Genomic DNA, 8,638 nt, shown 5'->3' with positions numbered 1-8,638 from the left:
AGGTAGCGAAACACGAAAGGATACGAAACCGCAACTCAAATTCTGAAAGCTCGAAGTGGCAACACATGTCGAAGTGCGAAATGGTCCAAATGGTGGTGGTGTGCGGAAGTGGTGATGGTCTATTGGTGGTGACTACATTAAAAAAATTCAGTTTCGTCAGGGTCGGTCGGATGTCCGGGCTGGGCCGGTCGTCAGGTCATCGAACGTCCAGACTGGGTCGGACGTCCGGTGCCTGAGCGAAAATAAGGCACGGGATGAACTGGTAGGGTTCGAGGTGGAGATGGCGAAAATGGTCAAATCCGGATGATTTTGTGGATGGAAAGGGTGGGGAAAGGCGGGAAAAGCTAGATCCAGTCAAAACAAAGCAAATCCATGGATCCAAACCAACAAAATCTCAACACACTAACAAATCCCAAAAAAAAGTTTGGGTCCGTTTTTGTGGGGAAATTTTCGAATTAGGACGAAAAACAACAAAACAAGGCTAGCAACACAGCGGGGAGGCCCCGAAATCGTGATCAACGTGGCTCTAGATACCAAGATGATGTAGGGTAGGAACCCTATAGCCCGATCTTTCGTGATAGGAGCGGATCCCGCAATGAACACGAAGAACACGAAGTCGAAAGAGAGGGAAAACACAAGGGAAACAGAAGAGAAACACTAAACCAACACAAGAAAGTCACACATGTGCTAGATCCTCGAATACATAGGGTTCACACGGTACACGATCAACTAAGGATGATACAAGGGTAACGGTCTTCTCCGTGAGGAGGTCCTGATGTTCTTCCCTAAAGAGGGGTCTTGGATCCGCTTGGGGGATCTTCTCCGTAGGAGGCTCGAATCTCCGAGGAGAAGGTAACCAAGTGGATGAGCAAAGCTCTCACATGAAATATGAGCTAATCCTTTGCTAACCCTAGAAAGAAGGAATAGGTGGAGTATATATAGTCTTAATGCAAAAGACGGGGTGATGGGGTACATGGGCTGCCGCCCAACACGAATCAGCACACATGCGTCGGATGTCCGGGGGTAACTGGTCGTCCGGAGGCTCGCGAGGGTCCGGACGTCTGGTGCCTGTCGGACGTCCGTAGTTTCGGCTCGGGTGGTTTTCGGTCGGACGTCCGGTCGGGGTCGAACGTCCAGGCGTCGTCATTCGTCCGAGGGGCTCTGGAAATCCGTAGGTTTCGTCTCGGGTGTGGGTGTGTCGGTCGTCCGGAGGGGGCCGGATGTCCGGGGCCTCGAGGTCGTCGGACGTCTGGTGTCCGTCGGTCGTCCAGAGCCTGGGAACTTGGAGTGATTCTTCTTCTTCGTCTTCGTCTTCATGTCCATCTTCCTCTTCTTCTTCTCCTTGCTCCTTAGCTTCTCCATGGTACCTGAGCATGCACAAAGTATCCGTATGAGGTAATTGCCATGTCTCGTGTGCATCAAAGTGGAAATGTGAGAGGAGAGATGTCACCTCGGTTTCAAGAGCTCTTGCACATGCTTGTGTCATGGGTCCAAGAGGTGTTGAAGGAGATGTAGTTGGGTCCATGGGGATGGCCTTGGGATGCTCCGCATCAAGTTGCATATTGATGAAACACCACATTCGATTATTTAGTTCTCTCTCGGTTATGTACCCAACAATATAAGTGTTGTTAAACACGGCAAGAGGTGAAGCATATGAAAACTACACATTTAAGCAAGTTTAAATGAGGCCGGAAACAACAACAACAATTCCAGAAAATCCTCATATGCATATTTCGAATTAGCTACTGTTCTGCCCTAAAAATAATTTTAGAGTTGTTAAACATGCAAAGTAAGTACACAATGTTAGTCTATGCTTTTTTCTACCCCATTTACATATAAAGTTTATTTAAATCCGAGCTACGGTGAATTAGTTATGAATTAAATCATTTTAGCATGCAATTATGCAAATTAAATGCAAACAACATTTTAAACATGGGTGAAAGCAACATATTATGAAACTAGATGAAATTCTAAGCATTTTTCATATTTGTAGTTTTTACATATGATGCATAGTTCATGAGTTATTAAATGCATGAAGTTTAAGGTCCAAATTGTAATTATGTAGTGCATTGGTTAATTAGGAAATTCTCTGATAGGAAAAAAACAAAAGTGGGCCGAATCTACTAGCCCACCATAAGGGAAAAAAGGTGCTGGGGGTGGCCTCACCATGGGCCAAGCCTAGGTCGGTGGAGAGGCCGGGCAGCTCGGGCGGAAGAGGAGCTAGGCTGAAGCGGGGCTGCTAGGCCCATGAACGGGCGAAGGGGGGCGTGGTTCAAGCGCAGGCGAGCGACCAAATGACTCGAGACAGAGGCGTTGTTCTCTGCCCGAGCTGCAGCTTCCCAATGCAGTGGAAGCAGGGGCCGGCAATGGGGACTCCGTCGAAGTAGCCGGTGGAGCTGCGGGTCCATGGGTCCCGGGTCTGCTGCGGGAATGGCGGAGCTTGGGGCAGATCCAAGGCGGCGATGTCGACCTGTAGAGGGCGTCGCAGCAGGGTCAGAGAAGCACACTGAAAGGCAAGCGGGAGGAGAGAAGAGAAGAATGGGGCATCGACGGCGAGGTCCTGATCGAGGTCCAGCGAGAGCCCGTCGGAGCTTCGGTTGGTGGCGAGGAACGCATGGCGAAGGAGCGGTTCCTGGTGGCCGCTTGAGAATCCGGCGGCCATGGAGCTGTTACAGAGAACAAAGGAGAGGGATGAGACGTACGGGAGGAGCTCCGGAAGGAAAAGAAGATGGCACTGGGTGGATCCGGGCGGTGGCTCATCGGAGGGTCGTCGGGGCTCCGTTTTGCGACGAGGTTGCGCGGGTGAGAGGCGGCAGCGGTGGGGTCGAGGTCAGGCCATGGCTTCCCTGGCTCCTAAAGGTCTCATGTGCATGAGAGAGAGGGAGAAAACACACTCAGAGAAGAGCAGAAACAAGGGAATGAAAGAGAAAGGAAAACAAGGGGCTCGACGAGCAGTTCCTGCTAGTGCTCGGCGTCGAGGGAGGTCCGGAGGAGGAGGAATGGGAGCGCGAGGGTGCAGCTGCTGCTACCGGCGGCCTCACTGGTTGGATCGATGGAGGAGAATCAGGAGGAGAGGTGGAGGCTGCTAGTTGGGTGGATGGGCAAAATGAGGTGGATCTGGCAAATGGGTGGATGGATTTGATGGGTGGCGGCTGCGGCTGATCCTAGGAGGAAGGAGGCTGGTCGGCTGGCTGTGAGGTAGATCTGGGAAGATCCTGAGGGAGAGGGAGACCAGGTGGAGGTAATGGCGGCAGGGAGGAATGGATGGATGGGACAGATTGTTAGGGAGAGGGTAGGACTATATATATAAGAAAGAGGGGAGTTTGGATCATCCGATTGAAATCCGACGGTCGAGAATAAATAGGCTAGGAAAGTCTAAATAAGAAACGAAGATGTTTTAGGGAAGTTTGGGGATGATCTGAATCCAACTATGACGACTGCCCGGTTCGGGTTTGAAGCAGTTTTCGGACGCGCTCGAGAGGGGGTCTGAGAGAGGCCGACAAGTACCAAGGGTCGTGACAAAGGTCAACGAGTACGAGGAAGATGCGGCAACTGCGAAAGACTACGGGTTTTATGAAAACATGCGGATGCAATGCGGATGATGCGATGATGAAATGCAACAAAAAAAATAAAACACACGGCAACGACGAAATAACAGGAAGGCAACTGGAGCGTCGGTCTTGGGGCATCACACGGGTTCAGCAGGCAAACGCCTCGCTCGTGTTCAGTTAGAGCCCAAACAGCACCCACGTCCGTATGTGTACAAGAGAAACACGCATCACTCGGCCCCCGACCACCCACCGTAACCGGGAACTCCCCGATATTTTCCTCGCCCTCGTTTCTACCACGATTTTTCCATCATGGAAGACCCATAGAATGTCATGCAGCTGCGTCTCCGGCATGTAGCACGAAAAGCCCATTTTCTATCTTGATTTTTTGTCATAGAAGTAGGAGCCCACCCTATCTATGATGATACCGGGTTTTTTCACAATTATCATCATAGAAGTGTCATAAGCATGAAAGAAAAAAAATTGTTTGACTCAAAATGTCATAGATGTGTCTTTTTTTTGTAGTGCGGGCCTCTGGCGCTAGCTCCACGGCATTGATCTCTTGTGCCCATCGCTTTAGCTGGCGGTGAGAGGCGTGCAAAGATGCACCCCCATCAATGCATGGGGCGTTGGTGGCCTTCTGAAACTCCTGCTCACTGGTTTCCTCTTCATCCCCTCTGTCACTCACATTATCACAGATTTTCTTCTCTTGACCCCTGGCGGGCTTTCCATCATTCGAAAAGCATTTGCCGGGGCGATTTGCTTCACCACCTCGACCTTACCGCCACCAGCATTCTGAACTTTTTCCTTGTCACACTTATCATATTCTGCCCTCTATTTCTTGACAAGCTGCTCCACCTAGCAACACTCCTGAAGGTCATGGCCCTTGGTTTGATGGATCTTGCAGTACGGTCCATCGCCTTTCCCAGCTTTCTCGGTGGCAGCGGCTTCCCGGCAGGCAACGCAAGGGGCACCTTCCTTGCCGACGGCCTCATCATTGGTCTTCTTGTCGGTACTAAGTGTGCCCGAAACATCCACAATCATCACTGCCTTATCTCTTGGCTTCTTATTGCGCTTCTTGCCCTTTCTCTAACTAGTTGATTCATTCTCATCCTATGAATCAACATTGGTGAAATCTTCCGGGCAACTTCCTTCCTTCCTCCATCCGAGCACACTTATCCACGAGCGTGTATAGCTCCTTCACACACTACTACGGGATGCTGCTAACGCGACACTACGATCAGAGACCCTTCGAAGAAACTGTGTGTGATGCAATAATCGCAAATGGTGGTGTAAAAAACTGTCAAAAAAGGTGTGAAACGTTTGCGATGACGGATGCACCAAACACGGTTCATATTTTAATTGCATGTGTGATGTAGGGCATACAACTTAGTTGAATTAATTGTTTGCGATGAGGCAACACAAAAGAAACGGTCAGCCAGATCAAGGTCTGTGCAATATACGGCATGTGGTTTACTCGGCCTTGTCTTCAGTGTGTGACCTCTGTGGCAACCGTTCGCTCCCCACTAGCCTCTTCTTGTACCATGGTAAGAGTCCACCGCCTCTTCGCCTTTCCCTCTCGATTTGGAACTGCTGTCGTACTCTCTTCCTCCCTCCATTTGCCATCACCCTTCCTTCTGCCATTGTTCGATCATCTTTTCCATGGAGGGAACAAGCTAGAAACGACCCCGTTATTCTTGCCCCAATCTGAAAGATGACGTGGTGGAGGAACTCATTGATTGGTGCGACGTCATCACCTCGGCTAGCATGGCAGGTTCGTTGAAGACCATTCTTGACTCAACTAATAACATCATTACAAGAAACCCAAGGGTCCAGGAGCGGTTTGATCTCCCCTATTTTCTTCGCCGTGACCCTGATCACTGGCGCGGCGATGATGGAAGCCTCGCCTTGTGCAAGTTGATGCCGCTTGATAATGATACTGTGATGTTAAGATACCATTGCTTGAGCATATTCTTGGGCAGGTGCAAATGGATATTGGGTTCTTTATATTGGGTACAACTGCGAGTGGGAACTTGTGAATGTGTACACTCGTCACCGGGTTCCACTTCCAAAAATCTCAGGCTGCCCTGAAGTTGAGCACATGGGTATTCTACGTGCGTTCAAATACGATCATGGTGACTATCGTCTATGGAAGATGTCAATTTTTCAAGTTCCCAACCGCTCTTGGGGTTACACAGACTATGAAGTTGTTGCTATCTTTGACAAGCTTGTTGTCGTCCTTGCTTCCACGACTCGATGGATATTGATCAAAAATCAATTTTTGTACACGGATGAGTACTGTGGTGCAATTCAATACGAGGGTCTTGCGTTTGCTGCCACGACTCGTGGCAGTGTTTTTGCATGGAATCCTTATGGTTTCAGTACGTTTGTCTTCCAGTGTAATTAATTGTTTCATTCACATGCATGCGGGTTAGCTAGCTAGTTTCCCTTAAATAATTAACCTTCTTGTGTTTCCAAGGTCCTATGAACATGCCACCACCTATACTTCAAAAAAATTATAACCAAGGGGGAGATGACGATGGTGATGATCACGAGCATGAGGATGAGTAGGACCCATATACTAAGTGGCGCCTGGCAACTTATTCCAATGGATCACCTCTTCGTGTTTGTATACAGGGCACTGCTGATGTTACTAAGGAAGTAGGTGTTATCTCGCATGGTCGCACTCTACGGACCTATTCCAATATCCGTTGAAGGGTATTCGGGATGGATACTAATGTGCTAGGGCCAACACCTTCTCCCTGGTTCAGTATTGATAGTCTTGGAGAAAACTCACTCTTCCTTGGACAAAACTATTCAATGATGGTGAAAGGCGATCCAGTTGTTGTTGACACAACGTTTCTACCATTTATGAGAAGCAATTGTATCTATACATCAGACATTGCCATGCTTCCTTGCCGTGGCTATCACAATACGGGTATTGAAATAGGCCGCTTCAGCCTGGATGATCAGTCCTATGTTGGTCTCGAGACTGACAGTAGCTGGCCCTTCCCAGAGAATCACTTGTGGTTCAAAGCAATCGTTTCTAGCGTCGACGAGTGGTTGAGCTGAAGTTCATTTCATCGCTTTCTTATTTGTTGTGTGATAAAAACTTTACTTTACTAGAATGTTTTGTTGGAAATGATCTATAATCCAACATGTATCCTCGTTGTCGCTGTGGGTTGATGACTTGTTGTATGTAATCAATGGTACATTTGCATATGCGTCCATCAACTCACGCCTGCTAGTGGTGTCCATATGAATAGTGCTAGTGATTTTAGTTGCAAAAATTAGACAGTGCTAGTGATTTTTGGCTACATATATTGACAAATCACAGTGTTACAATGTTGACAAATAGCAATGTTACTAGATAAACAAATGTCAATTTTTCCAGTTTGACAAATGGCAACATACCCAATATGACAGATGCAAATCTTACCCAATTGTTTCTACGTCTTTGCACACGGGTCATCCAAAATAACCGTTTGCATTGAAGGGATGCACAAATCCTGCATTGTGAATTTTCCCTTGACTTAAGGGGGAAAAACCATATCTCTCACTTTGCACATGGGTGTTCTATCTAAAATGTTTGCAATCAAGAGCTGCACAAATCCCGCTCGGCACAGTTTCCCTTGGCTTCCTTGGGAAGCTGCTGGTTTTACATACGGGTGTTCTAACTAAAACATTTGCGATGAGTGTTTTATATTTCAAAACCATTGAAGTTTTTTTAGAAAGAACATCGTTTGAATAGTTTGTACATTAAGAGAGAGAAATGCAAGTTCGTTCAAACCATGTCTTTCATTCAGTCACATTGCGAATTTATATTCACATGATCTAGAATTCGAGATACAGTATTAAACCCCCAAAAAACTATTTCTGGCAGTGGCGGAGGCGGCGTGCCGCGCCATCGTTGTTGTTGTCGTCCTCCGGGACGTCGTTGTTGATGCCAAGGAAGCACAAAATGTTCTTCACTTGTAAATCAAACATCATGTCGTCGCGCAATCGACGGGTGGGGCATGGGAGGATGGCAAATGGCGCCGCTAAGAGGTAGCGGTCGACGCAGCGTCCCATGCCGCTGAGGGGGGCACGCACACAGGCATGGGCGCGGCAGGTGCAGCCAAACGCACGGGGACCAGTGTCGTGATGGGTGGAGGGGCGCGCACGGGCAGGGGCACGGGCGCGGCGGGTGCAGCCAAACGCATGAGGGCCGGTGCCATGTTGGTTGAAGGGGCGCGCACGGGCGCTGGCATGTACACGAGCTCGCGCGGGTCCGCGGAGAGCTCGCTGACGCCCGCGGCTTCCAGCTCGGCGACCAGCCCGTCAATGCTTTGGGGATGGTCGCTGGCACGGGCGCGGTGATGGGAGCTGGGACGGGAGTAGGGGCAGCAACCTCTGCGGCCAGCTCATTCCGGGCCATGTCCATGAGGCCCCATTCCTCCTTATTTTCTATCTCCTCCGGCTCAGAGTCGACTTCATCAAACTTAAAGACTAGTGGCAGATGATCATTCTGCGCCATGGCGTTGGTGGAGGTCTGCGGGAGGGAGGGGAATGGAAGGCGAACAGTAAGGCCACGCGTATTGAATAGCGGCACGGGCGCCATTAATTAAGAGGAAGGCGGGCGGCAATGGAAGTCAAAAGGCTTGCTTCCCAGTGAGCCTGCGCAGAGAACAACTCGCATGCTTCTCGGTGAGCCTGCGCATTGGAGGACAGCTTGCACGCCTCTCGGCCAGCCTGCGCATTGGACTCCACTCGCACGCCTCCTGTTCAGTCAAGGACAAGCAGTTGTCCGCATGGAACCTCCTATAGCCATTAAAAATGAAGACACGTGGCGTCACGTGAATGGTTAACAGAACACACACGATTTGAATTATGCAAACGTATGAGATATTAAAGTGGCAACCATTTTTTCAAAATGCCTTTGTTGGTTGTATCCGAGTGCGCCTTCCCTCAAAATGGACATGAAAAATACCACAGCATGTCGGGTGCCATTCCATGATAGCATGCCAAGTTTCATGAATTTTAGACGAGTTTTGGATTTACTAGAATTTAAAAACAAACTATCTCAACGTTTTGCGGGAAATCAATGGTGC

General features: G+C 49.1%; 1 long non-coding RNA gene across 1 annotated transcript; it reads right to left on the bottom strand.

The window, feature by feature from the left end:
- Positions 1 to 658: 658 nt before the first annotated feature.
- LOC125551314 (uncharacterized) lies at positions 659 to 3,269 on the bottom strand. The gene is made up of 2 exons (XR_007302418.2): positions 2,167 to 3,269; positions 659 to 1,543 (listed from the first exon to the last, which is right to left on the bottom strand). It is a non-coding gene; the product is annotated as an uncharacterized LOC125551314 (long non-coding RNA).
- Positions 3,270 to 8,638: the final 5,369 nt, after the last annotated feature.

This window comes from Triticum urartu, chromosome 4A (assembly GCF_056163025.1).
Source record: "Triticum urartu cultivar PI428250 chromosome 4A, HENAU_Tu73, whole genome shotgun sequence".
Classification (NCBI taxonomy): domain Eukaryota; kingdom Viridiplantae; phylum Streptophyta; class Magnoliopsida; order Poales; family Poaceae; genus Triticum; species Triticum urartu.
The sequence above is the reverse complement of the archived record's forward strand: the minus strand, read 5'-3'. Positions and strand labels throughout refer to the sequence as shown.